At 36.5% G+C, this 16,007-nt stretch overlaps 1 pseudogene; it reads right to left on the bottom strand.

The window, feature by feature from the left end:
• Positions 1–2,566: 2,566 nt before the first annotated feature.
• LOC101705726 (serine/threonine-protein phosphatase 4 regulatory subunit 3B pseudogene) lies at positions 2,567–4,960 on the bottom strand (annotated as a pseudogene).
• Positions 4,961–16,007: the final 11,047 nt, after the last annotated feature.

The raw sequence follows: 16,007 nt of genomic DNA, 5'->3' as shown, positions 1-16,007 counted from the left end.
CTGTGATATAATGACTTTAACAATTTTGGGAAATATCTAGAAGGAGAACAGCTGGGTCAAATGGAATTTATTCTTTTAGTTTTTTGAGAAGTCACACTGTTGTCCATAGTGGTTGTACTAGTTTACATTTCCACCAACAATTTAGAAAAGTTCCTTTTCCCCACATCCTCACCAACATTTGTTATTATTAGATTTTTTATGATAATCATTCTTTCTGGGGTAAGATGGTATTTCAGTGTAGTTTTTTGAGTTCTTTATATATTCTAGATGTTTGTCCTATCTGAGGAGTAGCTAGTGAAAAATATTTCTCATTTTGTCCATTATCTCAAGGATCCAACCAAAAAAGAGAACTACAGACCAATCTCTCTAATGAATATAGATCCAAAATACTGGCAAACAAAATGCAACAAATCATCAAAAAGATTATACATCATGATTAGGCTTCATCCCAGGGATGCAAGGATAGTTCAACATATGCAAATCCATAAATGTAATTCATCACATAAACAGATGCAAGAAAATCATATGTTTTATCTCAATAGACATAGAAATAGCCTTTGACAAAAGCGAAAATCCATTCATAATTTTTAAAACCCTAAAGAGAATAGGCATAGAAGAATCTTATCTCAATCTGAAAAAAATCCATTTTGCCAACCTACTGCCAACATCATATTAAATGAAGGAAAACTGGAAGCTTTCCCTCTAAAATCAGGAACAAGACAAGGATGTTCACTATCACCACTCTTGCTCAACACAATTGCTATTGATTAGAGAGGTACATCAAATATGAGGTGCATTGCTATAGCCAAAACTTGGTGAAGGTTTTAGAATAACTGAATTAAACATATTTATAAAACAGGAACTAAATGAACATTGAATACTATTGTTCTTTGTCTTAGGTACTTTCTTTTTTTGGGAATTACAGGGTCACATTTTAATTCCTGAATTTTACATTTCAGCATTAATATCACCACATGTATACAAATGGTGTAAAACAGGTACAGTGGTATTTTTAACACAAAATAAACATACATTTTATGGAAAAACTATCTACACAGACAGCCCATCTTTTCTTTTTTTTTTTGGTACCAGGGATTGAACTCGGGTCCTTGTGCTTGCGCAGCAGGCAGCGAAACCACTGAGCTAAATCCTTGGCCCCCACCTTTTCCAAACAGTAGCCAAAATTAAAATTAACTACAAAATCTCCAAAACAGGGGAAACTGCTTCAGTTTAAGCTATTCCAGGAAAACTGGACCCATAACACATTACAAATGTGATCTAATGACTGTAGGTGGAATTACTACTTTTAGATTTTTTTTTCCTCAATCCATTAAATTGTAGTTTGGGGAAATTTTTCTCATCTCAGCATGATCTCAGATCACAGATGAGCAAACTAATATTAAAATATTTACAGTTAACTGGCTGCTCTAAAAAATAAACTTAACTGTTTGCCTCAATTTGTTATTTTAAATTCATTTACATATATGGAATGTGGTTTTACTCTTAAAAAAGCTGCTTTTGTATTACACCCTTTGATGGAAAGGCTTAGTATACTCCATGTGGCTTTGACACTTGAGTAACTTCCTGGATAAAAATGGCTTTAGATATTAAATGGCGCTTGTATTCAGCACTATTTTTTGTCTTTATAAGTTTTACTTTAACACTTGCCTCCATCTCTGAAGAGACACACAACTTTACCAATAAAGCAGCATGCAACTTCCAATTATATTCTACAAAAGATTGTACTGGTATGTGGTTGAAAACACTGTTCTACCCACTCCCGAGGTTTGTCTAAAGAGGATAATTTTGGAATACTAATACACTGTTATACTAATACTAATATACTAATATACTGTTTCTTGACCACTGTTATCACTAAAAGTGCTGAGTTTAAAAATATTAACAAAAGTATCCATTTTGAAAATCCAGCTTGTCTTTGTCAAAATACCTATTGAAAATTCCAGGTGTAGAAAACTCAACATGTGCTGTAATGCAGGGTGTACTTCCCTCCAACAATCTAAAAAGCTGAATTTGTGAAATCCTCAAAGAAATGGTCCCAACAGTCTAACTTCATTTTAAATTTTCAATTTTGTTGTCCATAAAAATTTATTTTAAAAAGAGGCAACTGTTTAAAACAACAACATGGCCAGCACCATTATACAAATAATATTGTTGGATTTGCAACTGAAGTTTTATAAACTTTGTCTAGATTGGGCACCCCTCTGGAGCAACCTTGCATTTTTCTATTACCAGTGTTTTTCCTCTAGCAAACCATTCCAAAGAGACTTTCCAACAAGCTATCTCCCAGGATCCAGTAACACTTTCTCTTCTTGATAGCCTGAAAGGCAAACCTCTTAATTACTAGCAATTAAGTTTCTTGGAAGCTTTCTTCTTTTTTTTGTTTTTTTGTTTTCTTTTTAAACAGAACTAAGCTCTGGTAGCTGGTATACAGAGGATCTTTTGCTACTCCTTGTATATTTACAAGTTCAAGTGAGAAGGCTTTCTGATTGAGATTTTTCAGCTGATGAAACAGATGCAGTGCAGCAATTTAGTAAGACCGCATGCTGGAGTCCCCCAGTAAACATTTTATGAGCTCAGATGAGGTCTTTTCCTGGGGGATGTTTCTTCTTTTTCATCTTCCTCTTCATCATCTGGATAATCCACTAAGCCAACCAAACTTCCCTTGGTGGCTGTTACTGATGTAGCCAAGTTTGTAGTTTTGGAAGAAGAACCATTAGAACTTGTGGGTGGTATCTGAGCAACTACAGATTTACTGTTTGTACTGTTTGTTCCATTAGTAGCACTGGCAGAGTGGGAGAAAGTACAATTGAAGCCACCAGAAGATGTCCTTCTGGGAAGGTTTTTCTTGTCTTCACTTTCTTTTGCTTTTTTAGTCTCCATAAAATTTTCATAACTATCTGGAAAATCATCTTCTGTCTTAGATTTTTCAGTTGGTGTCACAACTGCTTTTCCTTTTTCCTCTTCATTAAACCACATTTCTTCATCCTCTTCCAAGGCTTTTGTATCTCTGTGAAATCAGTTTCTATGCAATATAGATGGTACACTGTTTAGTTTCTGATTTTGTCTGTCTCTTTATTGGTCATATTTAGTCTTCAATCCTTTGAATGTCTGAACATATTCAATCAATTCAAGTGCTTTATAAAAATTTTCAACTATATGTGCAGTAAGAGACTTGATATCTTCCACTCCTATAAACTCAAACACCTCAATGACTGCTGAATTCAACAGATAGTACCAAGTTCCATTATCCAGAAGAGCATTAATAACTGGCTCAAAAAGATTTCCCTTGGTGATATAATGATTGTAAAATTCATCTTTAAGGCCAATTATCCATCTCATAAAATGAAGAGCCCACAAAGCCAGGAAAGTGTGCTTGGAATTCATCAAGACCAAGACTCTTCTTAGTAAGTCCTTGTTCATAATATAGTTTTTTATGTGGTAAGTGTGATGTTCCACACAAAATGTAGCTGTGGTGTTTGATAATTATCAGGACAAATTGTGTTGTTTTTGTTAGCTCCAACAAATTTATACTTTTCACATTTGTCTTCTGAAGTATCGGTCAAGAGTGGTGCTGTGAGGACGTGTATGCAGTGGTTGTAGAAGAAATTCAGAAGCTCACTTTTTTCAGTTTTATTAGTTGTAGCCAGCATGTTCTCTGGATCAATTAGAGCATGAAGAAGTCCCATTAACTGAACTGCACCTCCTAGCTCAGGATCAGTGTCACAGATCATTTGTTCAATTACTACATTAATAAGAAGGATATCATCATCACTTTGCTGGGCTTCTTGCATTACGAATTCTCAGACCATAGAGGGGCTAAATTCTACTAGATAAGAAAATATTTCTGTAGCAGCTGATCTGAATTACAAATCATCCATGCCCATTACAATTTCAAGTGCAGAAAAAATTCCCAATTTTGCTAAAGTTTTGAAAAATGCATCCCTGTTTTGAGGCTGTAATGTCAATTCATGTCCTTTATCATCTGTAGCCTCATCTATTAATTGTGCAAAAACTTCAGACAAAACCTCTTTGTCTTCCTGCAACATGCTATCTCAACTTTGTTGAAGAAAATAAAAGATGTAAGAGTAGAAAGAAAATCCTCTTAAAAAACAGATGGTGTAGGCAAAATGATATCCTGAACATACTGTAGCCTGTAAGTCTGATGTTTTTTTTGCCTTAGTCTGTTATTGGTATAACTTCCTTAAATTTTGCAGTTTTGGTCAAAAATTCTCTGTGTCTTTTTGGGTGGGGCAAAGCAGGGTCAATATTCAAGGGATCCCACAGCATCCATGATACACTCATCAGAAAACATTATCTCGAAAAGAGTTGCTTTATTTAGAAATAAGATTCCTTTAATAATTTTATACAAATGGTGTAAGCCTTCAGTGTTTTCTAAGTTCTCACAAGCCTGGAATAGCTGCAGTAGTTTTTTAATATAGCCTTCATTTTCCAAGGCCAGAGCCAGCTTTTCCCTATGAATAGGTGAGGAGAGAACTGAAGTAACTAATCAGAAGTCTCTTCAAGTTTATTGAGTTCACACGTGGGTAGGTCAGTCAAATGACTGGTTTCAGGCATTTCTTCAAATCATTCTTCTGATTTATCAGTGAGGTCCCGTGTGACTTCTACCAATGGGTCCTTACCTTGAACCAGACAGAATTTTTTCCCGGATTTCATCACAGCCAGCTTTTTCTTGAAAACTTAGATCATAGTTCTCAGCTTCTGACCAAACAATTAATGTATCCTATTGTTTCTGATATGCAGTGTATGGATTTATCTTTGATTCCAAGAGTAGTGATCCATCGGACTCTGCCCAAACCAGCAGCTACATCCCTTTGAGCTCCTCCCCGTAAGTGGAGCAGACATGCCTGGTGCCTCGATTGTCCCATTGCTGGTCTTCATTCAGGGTATAGATCTTCACTCGTTGCCGTGTATCCGACATGGTTGGTAGCTACTGACTCTATCATTCTGGCCACAGCCTCCTGGCTTACCTTGTCTGGAACCCTCAATCTTTGGAGATGGTAGTGGCGGTGGCAATGGTGGCGGCCGCTCTTGAGAGGCCCGAGTACACTACTACAGGTCCGCCATCTTGTAATTCGACTGTCTTAGGTACTTTCTTACTGCTGGACAAACTATCCAACACCTAGAACATAAAGGAAGAGGGATTTATTTTGGTTCACAGTTTCAGTGGACTCATTCTATCTCCAAAGCAGAAATGGCATGGTGAATGGGCCTAGTGGAAGAAAGCTGCTAACATATGACAGCTGGGAAGCAGAGGGAAAAGAGAGGAGCAGATAAGAACATGTTCTTCTAGGTCACACCCCAAGTGACCCACCTTCAAGTGGGCTCCACCTCCAGGCAGCACACTTTGCTACTGAACTCGCCAAAGAATGAGTCAACTAAGAAGTATAGCATTCTTGTGACCCAATCACTCTTCAAACACATGAGGGTTTTGAAAGACATTTTCTATCTAAAGCATAACATTGTTAAAAGTTCCTTGGCCATCTTTGCTACCATTTTGTTAGCTCTTTTTCACTTTCTTTCTCTAGATCTTTCTCTTCTCCCAAGTCCAGGGCCTCTAATCCCTGCCCCTTGGTCCCCTATCTATAAATTATTCTCATTACCGTCTTATTTAGTATTTATTCTGTAAACCAGGACATAGAACTTAGACCCTTTACTGACTTCTACATGAATTCCAGCTATAAAAAACCTTTTTATAATTGTATGATGAATAATTTTTGAGAATTTTGGGGACAGGAGATGTCATGTCCCATCATATACATTATCTTTGTTAAAAATATCCCATGCCCCATTTTTATCATTAAAAATGTTCCCCCCAGTTTCATCAGTTGATCTCTCTCTCTCTCTTTTCCTCCCTCTTCCTTCTATCTTTCTCAGATTTCTACTCTCTTCTCTTCTACATCCTTTGGAAGATTGGTAAATCATTTTTGGATAGGTGAGATTCTTTGGGATATCTGCTCTTAGTACTTAGGCATTTTTTCCTCTTATCCTAAGAGGAGTTACAGTGAGTACATATTTATCTGGCATATTTCACAGCAGTTTCATCTTTCCTTTCTTTCAATTTTTGTATTTTCAGATTATTCTGGGCCTTTAAAATTTTTATTTTAGTGTATTTTTTATATGCAAAACTGGCCCATCCCTCTTTCTAAACAAAATGTTCCTTTCTACTCTTTTTACAAGACATTTGCAAATATAGTTTTGTTGCTTTGGTTTTTGTGGGCCAATGAACTGATTTTGGTGAATTATCACATAACCACTGATTACTCTGGATCATGCTATTCTAGAAATGAACAATGTGAAATAGAATCATGTAGGCTTTATTTCATTCTTTGCTATGTAGCTATTAAATGCTAGTGCACATAGTATGTTTTCCAATGACTTGTTGGCACTGGTGGGTAAATATAACATCTTGTTTTCTTATTTTAGTTTGTCTTAGTCTCTGGTCATATCAATGGATGATGAATTTTCCATCTTTATGTAATAATAAGACAGACTATGCAGAATGGGGCTGTAGTGCCCCTGAACTGATAGTAAATCTTTGCTTTGATTATTGATGACTTAGAGGAGAGAATAGAGGCAATTAGGTATATAAAATGGAGGAGGGCTGCACTGACTGGGGCTCATGTTAATTGTTTTTTCAGAATTTGTCAAGTCATCTCTCAACCAGAAACAAAGTGGTCTGTCTGCTCTGGTAGAAAACAGACAGATAATGTGCCCTCTAGTTCCTTTGCTTTCCTAGTCTTGTTTTATGAAAAAAATAGCTCATTTAGATAATTGAAATCTCCTTGGTTACACTATAGCAACTAGAAGCAGAAAAGATCAGGGTAAGGATGCAGAATCCACTGTTATTTCTACACTTGGTTGAGCTTCAGGAACAGTATTTTTAAAAACTCTTAAATTATGTACACAGTAAAGATTAAAACCATTAAACATCAGTCATTTAAGATATAGGATGAAGATTTTTTTGGTCATCTGAAAGCTAAACTAACAATTATTGTGTACTTATGCACCAGTGCAAAATGTGTATTTAAAAACTGGACTAATCCTCATTATAATCTATGATTATATAATTTTATTATCCTTAATTTATAGATCAGAAATAGGCTGAGGGTTTGGGTTCACAGTGACATATCTCATCAATGGTGCCAGAATTGAAGTGTAGGCAGCCATATTCCATAGTAGACTAGAATGGGCAAATCAGTGTAGTTTTCATATTTGGAGCTAGGGTCTGATTTGACAAATGAGTGTAGTCAGCTGATTTCTAGGTACCTGCTTCTAACCAAAGGTACCATCATCTAGGACCCTATTTTCTTTGTCCACAGACTGCTCTTGCCAAATCCAGACATCTTCACTGTCTCATTTGGTTTACAAAGTTTGTGCAGACTAGTCTCTCCTTTCTCATTCTGTGTTTCTTAGAGTAGACATCCCACATTCAGGTCTATTTTATCTGTTGTCACAAGTTCTTTCTTCCCACTGCATGAAGCATTTGAGAAATTAGGAGGGAAAAGAAGAATACATTAGATAGTAGAAGCAAGTTTAATGAAAAAGAATTGCCTTTTTTTTTTTTTTTAACTCCAGGAAGCATCCCAGAGAAAAATGTAAGCTATAGAGAAACCATGGCCCAGTGCTTAGAAATACTTGTGATTTCCCAGTGCCTGGACATATTTTAATTGGAGGGATGATTCAGTTCAAATGACCTGCAGCACTCAGCTGTGCCTGAACAAATTTGATAGACACTGGAGTTGTTGGTTAATGTACCACGTTATGTGCAAAAAATTTGTTTTCTCATTATTTTTTTAATGGCTTACATTGCTGGAAATTGTTGTGTTCTATTACCTTCTTTTATTCTTAACCATATTTTGATTTAGCATAGTTATAAAAGCCAAGGCATTGTATTATTATGAAATTTTTGATTCAGATTTAATACGTCTATATTATTTGGTGGGACTCTATTATGCTTTTGTTTGTGGGCTGCTGGTAAGACTCTTTGGATGATAAATTTCCCTATCAGAAATTAAAGACTTTCTTTTCATCTGGAAAATGTACTAACACCTCAGGAAATAATTGGAAATGTCCACTTTTGTTGTAGGAATAGAAATCCACAAAAATTGATGCTTTTATCATAAGGTTAATGCAGGATTAATTATAATACCATTCAGAATACAGGTGTCCCCCAAAGAAAACAAGTACTTTGGTTCAGTCCTTTTTACTGTTTCTCATAAATGGAAGCAGGAAGAGCAGCTATGGTTGTGAACATCACTGTGGTTCTGATCTGCACCAGGCAAAAGGTGGGAGAAACAGAATAATTAGGCATAGTCAGTCCTAGTCAGACTGCCCCAGTTTGAATCTCAGCTCTGGTATGCACTAACATTCAGATTCTGAGCATGTTACTTAACTTTGCTGTTCTGTAAAAATGAGTATAGTAACAGTGATATCTCATAACATGGTTACAATAATTATGTTAGATAATAAACAAGCAGTGCTTTTAAAAGTTATGTTATAAATACACAATAATTTTAGGCAAACAGTAATAATACAGAAGCTAGACACAAGAACTGAATTCTTGTAAATGTCATTATATTAATGTAACTAAGTGGATGGTTTGGATCTTAAACGTTCCCCAAAGATCCATATGGTAAATGCTTGGTCACCAACATGTAGTGCTACTGGGAAATGGTAGAACTTTAGAAAATGGGACCAGATGGCAGGAAGTTAGGTTATTTGGAATATGTCCTTGAAGTGGATATTTTTGTTGTTGCTTTTTTGAGACAGGGTCTTGCTGTGTAGTTCAGGTTGGCTTTGAACTCACTATATAGTCCAGGCTGGCCTTAAACTCAGAGTGATCCTCTTGCCTTAGACTTCTAAGGGCTGGGATTATGGATGTGCACCACTGGGCTCAGACTGAAGTGGATATGGAGACCCTGCATCCTTGCCGGCATGAGGTGAGCACTTTCCTCCATCACGCCTTTCTTGTGATAGGCCCACAGTCAACAAGATCAAGTGTCTGTGGAGTGAAGCTCTGAAACTGTGAGCCAAAAAATGTTTTCTCTTAAATTGACTTTCTCAGGTATTTTTTTACAGCAACAGAAAGATTACTATCAAAGTTGGTAACAGTAGAAAATAAGTGCTCTTTTATTATGAAAGCATAAAATCTAATGGGTAAATGTTAAATCAACTTCCTATTATGTACAGAAAGTTCAGCCACTTGGATTATCTTTAGCAAATATTTGATTAGCAGTTGACATAATTTCTGTTCATTCCATTTTAAGCAACTGCTAGAGCCAATCATATATGTTTAATAAATGCATACCATAAGATGAGGATCTTATTGCAGTTTATTGTTTTTTCTATTTCTTTCATTCTTTAATTCTTTCTAGTTTTTTATTTTTACAAATTGAAGGTTTATGGCAAATCTATATCAAACAAATCTATCAGCACCATTTTTTCTAAAATCTCATTGACTTTCATTAGAAATTAAGTATTTTTCAGTTAAAGTACATACATTGTTTGTAAAGACTCAATACAATTCACATTTCACAATGTACATATAGTACAAACTTTTATATGTATTGGGAAACCAAAAAGTCATGTGACTCCTTTTATTGCTATATTCAATATTAACTTTATTATAGCTTGAAACCAAAGCTGTAGTATCTCTGAGGTATGCCTTAAAAAAATCCTCCCTTGAAAAAAAGTATCACATATTCATTGGTTCTTAATCCTTGCTACACATTAGTTACCTTATCACCTTTAAAACACAGCCTCAGAAAGTCTGGTTTGATTGGTGTACCAGTGATTTTAAATTGTGTTCAGGGTTGGAATCAGTGATGTGATGCACCTCAGAGCCAGACCTTTACAAATCTGGGTTATTTCCCATCTCTAGTCATGGTGAAGATATCTGAGAGCTTATCTTAAGGGTTTCTTTTAGGCTATCCTTTCAGTTTTTCTTGAGGTTGATATAGATCTTATTAGTACATGGACAAAATTTTTTTGATTTTTATAATTTTGTTATGTATTTGTTTATTTTGACATGTATTAGAAAAAATATCACTAGTTTTCAGACTTTTAAAATAGACACTATTGTGTAGGAGTTGTCTTAAAGAGTGTAAGTTTAAAGAAAATTATTGACTAATAACAACTTTTATACTGGGCTGGATAGTGTCCTCTCTTAAAATTCATGTCCTTGGAATTTCAAGTTGTGACTGTATTTGGAAATAGTGTCTTTGCATACATATGTAATTAGCTAAGATGAGGTCTTATTGGAGTAGATAAAGCCCTTAAACCAATGTGTTCCTTCTTGTTCATCTCTCTTTGTCTCTCTCTCTTCTCTCCCTCCTCCTCCCCTACATGCTCCTCCTCTTATTCTTCCTTCTTCTTCTCCCCCTTCTCTTCTTCAGTGTTGGGTATCAAACCCAGGGCACATGCTAGGCAAATGCTGTAGCACTGAGCTACACTCCAGGCCAGAATATGTGTTTCTAAAAGAGGTAAAGAGAGCTGGGAGTGGTGGTGCACACCTGTAATCCCAGCACTCTGGGGGCTGAGGCAGGAGGATTGCCATGAGTTTGAGGCCAGCCTGGGCTACATGATGAGACCTTGTCCCCCGTCCCCCCCCGCCAAAGGCAAAGAGACCCAAGTATAGAGACAAGGGCAGAAGGCCATGTGATTAGTAATGGAAGCAGAGATTGTAGTGATGTCCTTATAAGACGAGGATTGCTGAAGTTTGCCAGCATCCACCTGAAGCTAAGAAAAGGCAAGGAAGGGTCCTCTCCTAGGTGCCCCAGAGACAGGATGCTTTAATTTCAGATATCTGGACTCTAGAAACAAGAGAATTAGCATTTGTTATCTTGATCCACCAGTTGCAATACTTTGTTAAAGCAGCCCTAGGAAACTAATAGAGGGACCAGGCAAAATGATAAACTAGGAATGTGAATGACTGGAATTGAGGAAACATTGTATTAAGGTAAAGCTCAGAGATTTTACTGCAGCTTCAAAGTATCTCCATCAAATGACACTTGATAACTTTTCCAGTTATCTGTCTTGGTTTTGTCCCATTTGCACTCTATACTCAGCTTTACTGAGATTCTTTCAGGTTCTTATTTCTCTTATAGGAGTGGATAGCATCCCCTCTTCCTTCACTACTGAACAGCTGTTTTTACCTTTCAAAATCCTTCTTCACCTGCAGGTCTCAACTAATCATCTTTTTCTTTCCTGAACTATTCCGCAAAGCTTAATCTAGATGAATTCTTCAGTTTTGTCCATTCTGTTCTTTCTATCAATTTGTTCATCCTATTCATTGCCCTTTCTTGATGATAGTTGCATATTTTCTTTGCCAAAAGAAATCTCATGTCTATGTTGTTCACCACCCTACTCCAATTCCCAGTACAATGTTTTGCAAATAGAAGACACTCGTGGCATTCATATCCCTTTATTACTTCTCTGTCTCTGGCTCTCTGGCTCTGTCTGTCTCTCTCGTGCTCTCTCTCTCTCTCTCTCTCTCTCTCTCAAGACAGGTTGTTGCTATGTAGTTCAGGCTGGGCTTGTACTCACTATGTAGCCCAAGCTAGTCTTGAGCTCTCAGGAATCCTGCAACCCCAGCCTCCTGAGTGCTGGGATTACAGGTGTGCACCACCAGGCTTGGGACTACTTATTATCTCTTGAGTTAAACCTGGAGGGATAAAAAGAGGATTACAATTAGGGCCAGACAATATACTTTATCTTCTCGGTCTTGCCAAAACTGAGCTTTGTGATATTAAGCAAACTACCATGCTTCTCTAGTTAGAAATTTGTAAACTGAAGACTAGTGATTAATAAAATTCCTTTCTAATCTGAGACCACATTACAAGATGGATTCTTATATCCACCTTTCTTAATATTGTAGCAGATATTTTAGCTAGAAAAACACTGTGTGGCTAGGGAAATTGTTGCTTAATAGCCATATTACCAACCTGAACTTTAGAAGCTGGGAAGCAAAAGCTATATCACAGACTCTCTTTCTGCTATTATCATAAATGTGATGTGGGTTTCCTTGTTAGAAGATATTTGGAAGTCAGAAATGAGATCAAATTCAGAGGTAAGTTGAATATCTGACGCTTCTACTATTTCTACTACTAAACTCAGTAGTAAAGGCATTTTGCTTTTCCAAGGTAGTATTAGCAGAAGTTCCAATGTCTGATCAGAAGCTTTACGGTTGTCAAAATGCAGAGCATGGTCAGACTGTGCTCTTCCATGGGTCATAGTGAGCACAGCTTACTCAGGAGCTGTCAGTATGAGTAGTGGTTTTTTTGTTTTGGTACCGGGGATTGAACTCCGGTCCTTGTGCTTGCACAGCAGGCGGCGAAATCACTGAGCTAAATCCCTGGCCCAACAGTGGTTCTTTAGCTAGAGATGATTCCATAGCCAGAGGCTTCCTAGTGTAGAAGAGGCAGCAGCAACTTTGTGAACTTGTTGTGTGGTGTAGCTTGGAGGGGTGACTTCAATAGAAAGTCCATTTCTTCAGCTTTCCAAGATATCTGCAAGCTAAATATTTAATGCCCAATTCAGAATACCTTCCTGTTTAAACTAGTTGAGTGGATTTTGCTTTCTGTAGCTGAATCCTGGCAGACATAAACACAGTCATTTATGGAGCCCAATCAAGAAAAAACAATTTCAATAAGGCCTTATAATTTAGTAAGGTTATTTTCTTATTGATTCTAAGCCCACCATTTCATCTAGAGTAGAAGCTTTCCCTATAAATGGTTCACATTACAATCATTATGAAATAGTTCCCACTATTTAGTTCCCTGAGAGTATTATTTATTACTATGACACTGATCCTCTCAGACAAAGAGATCACATTCTTTTTGTTCTGTTATAGCTTGCTTGATAAATTCAAATATGAACAAATCAAGGTCTGTCACCCATGCTGAGACACCTCGAGGAATTGTATCCTTACAAATTGTAAAGTAAGCAAAAAGTCATTTTAATCCTCTTTCTGAGCTACTGAAGAAGTCAAGGCTATAATGACCACTTTAAAGCATCCAGCTCTACAGCCCATACTATTGTTATAACTACTGGCCTGACAACATAGTGAATAGCTCAGTTTGAGGTTTGATATACAAGAAAGTTGTCTGAAGCCTGAAATTGGGTCAACTCCGTGTGATTTCTCTTGCATATCAAGAAAATGGTTCAAATGTTCAGTAGGTCGGGAAAAGAGCTCTTTGAAAATGCATGGAATATCTTATTGTTTTCATTGACAGTATGTTTCAGGTCAGAAGTTAGACTTTATTAAAGTTTTCTCTAATCAGTCATTGTCTCCCATAGCTATAATTTTTCCCTCAGGAAAATATTTCTGGGTCTGGGAGGAAAAAATCTCAAAAAACTGAATAAATTCTTTAAAAAAAATTTTTATTTGTACATTTTAGGTATATAATATTATGACATTTATCATTGCAAATTTGTACCTTTACATAATATATTTTGGTTCTTATTTTTTCCCCATTCCACTGCCCTCCCTTCAACCCCTCCACACCTCCCTATTTATATAGAATTTGTTTACATTATTTTCAATTTATTGTATTGATTCCATTCCCTTCTTTCATTGCCTCTACCCCTTCCTCATCCCTTTCTCCTTTGCCCCTTTTCTTCCTATTTCACATTATCTATTATACCTTTTAGACCTTATTTACACTTTCAGTTTTTCACACCAGAGAAACTATTTGGTATTTACACATGTGTGTCCTATTTATTTCACTTAAGAGTATCACTCCAACATGCATTCATTTAGCTATCAATGTCTCTAATTTCTCATTCTTTATGGATGAGTAGTACTCCATTTTATAAAAAACCCTCACATTTTCTCTATCCAATCTCCAGTTGATGGGCTAATGGGCTGTTTCCAAGTTTTAGCTATTATGAACTGTGCCACTATGAACATGGGTGCACATAATCGCTGTGGTATGACTCTTTTAATTCTTTTGGGAAGATACCCAGCAAGGAAATAGTTAGGTCAAAAGGGACTTCCAATCCTAGCTCTTTGAGGTATCTCCATACTGATTTCCACAGTGGTTGCACCAGTCTACATTTCCACTAGCACTTCCACTAGCAGTCTACACTTCCACTAGGAAGGTCCCTTTCTCACCACAACCCCAGCAGCATTTGTTAATGGTTGATTTCATGATAGCAACCATTCTTTCTGGAGTGAGGTGGAATCTCAGCGTTGTTTTCATTTGCATCTCTCGAATGACTAGTGATGTTGAACATTTTTTCATGTATTTATTTGCTATTTCTACTTCTTTGTCTGAGAAATGTCTGTTCATTTCAGCCCATTTTCGGATTGGGTCTTTAAATTTGGGAGGTCTGATTCTTATAAGTTGTTTATATAGTCTAGATAGTAGACCTTTGCCTGAGGAACAATGAAAATATTTTCCCACATTGTGGATTGTCTCTTCACACTGTTGGTGGTTTCTCTTGCTGTGCAGAAGCTTTTTAATAAGATGAGATCCCACTTGTTGATTGTGCTAGTTCATGTGCAACTGAGTTTTATTCATAAAATCTATTCTTATGTCAATGTCTTCAAGAGTTCTATCTAACCTCTCTTCCAGCTGGTTTAGTGTTTCTGTTTTAATATTTAGATCTTTAATCCATTTTTATTTTAGTTTACTGAATGGTGAGAGATATAGGTCCAGTTTTAATCTTTGGCAAGTTGAAATCCAGTTATTTCAGCATGATTTATTAAAGAGCCTCTCTTTCCTCCAGTGAGGGTGTTTGGTTCCTTTGTCAAAGATGAGGTGACTGAGTGTGTCTGAAGGTGTTTCTGCATCTTCCTCTCTGTTCCATTGGTCTTCAGGTCTGTTTCTTTGCCAGTACCATGCTGTTTTTATCACAGTAGCATTGTAGTATAGTTTCAAGTTGGGGACTGGGATACCCCCTAACTTGTCTTTATTACCTAGATTTGCTTTTGCTATTCTAGGTCTCATCTTGTTCCAAATGAATTTTGGGTTGTTTTCTTAAGGTCTGTTGAAATTTCAATTGGGATTGCATCGAATCTATATAACAGTTTTGGAAGTATGGCCATTTTCACTATGTTGATTCTTCCTATCCAGGAGAAAGGGATGTCTTTCCATTTTCTGATGTCTTCTTTTAGAATGCTATAGTTTTCAGAGAAGAGGTCTTTGATTACTCTCATTAGATTGAAAATCCTAGGTATTTCAACTTTTTGGATGCTATTGTTAACTGAAATGTTGGCCCAATTTCTCTCTCAGTATGTCTGTTATTTGTGTAGAGGAAAGCTATTTGTTTTTGTGTGTGGACCTTGTATCCAGCTACTTTACTGAATTTGGTTATTAAGTCTAGAAGACTTTTGGCGGAGTTCTTGTGGTCTTCTATATAGAGTATCATGTCATCTGCAAGTAATGACAATTTGACTTCTTCATTTCCTATCTTTATTCCTTTTATTTCTTTCTCTTGTCTAATTGTCGTGGCTAATGCTTGAAAACTATATTGAACAGGAATGGTGATAGTGGACATATTACTCTTGTTCCTGATTTTAGTGTGAAGGATTTCAGCTTTTCACCATTTAGTATGATATTGGCTATTGGTTTTTCATAATGGCTTTTATCAGATTGAGGTAGAGACTGTCTATTCCAATTTTTGTAGGGTTTTTATCATGAATGCATGTTGGATTTTGTCAAATGCTTTTTCTGCATCTCTTGAGATGATCATATGGTTCTTGTCCTTGGCTCTATTAGTATAGTGTATTACATTTATTTATTTGCATGTGTTGAACCATCCCTGCATCCCTGGGATGAATCTCAATTGGTCAGGGTGTATGATCATCTGCACTGTATTTGCCAGTATCTTATTAAGGATTTTTGCATCTATGTTCATTAGTGAGATTGGCCTATAGTTCTCCTTTTTGGTTGGGTCTTTCTCTGCTTTGGGGATCAAGGTGATGCTTGCTTCCAGGAATGAATTCAGGAGTATTGCTTCCC

Source organism: Heterocephalus glaber, unplaced genomic scaffold (assembly GCF_053883595.1).
Source record: "Heterocephalus glaber isolate CG9 unplaced genomic scaffold, H.glaber_assembly_v1.0 deba00001523, whole genome shotgun sequence".
Taxonomy (NCBI): domain Eukaryota; kingdom Metazoa; phylum Chordata; class Mammalia; order Rodentia; family Bathyergidae; genus Heterocephalus; species Heterocephalus glaber.
Note: the sequence above shows the minus strand (reverse complement) of the source record. Positions and strands in the feature narration are given on the sequence as shown.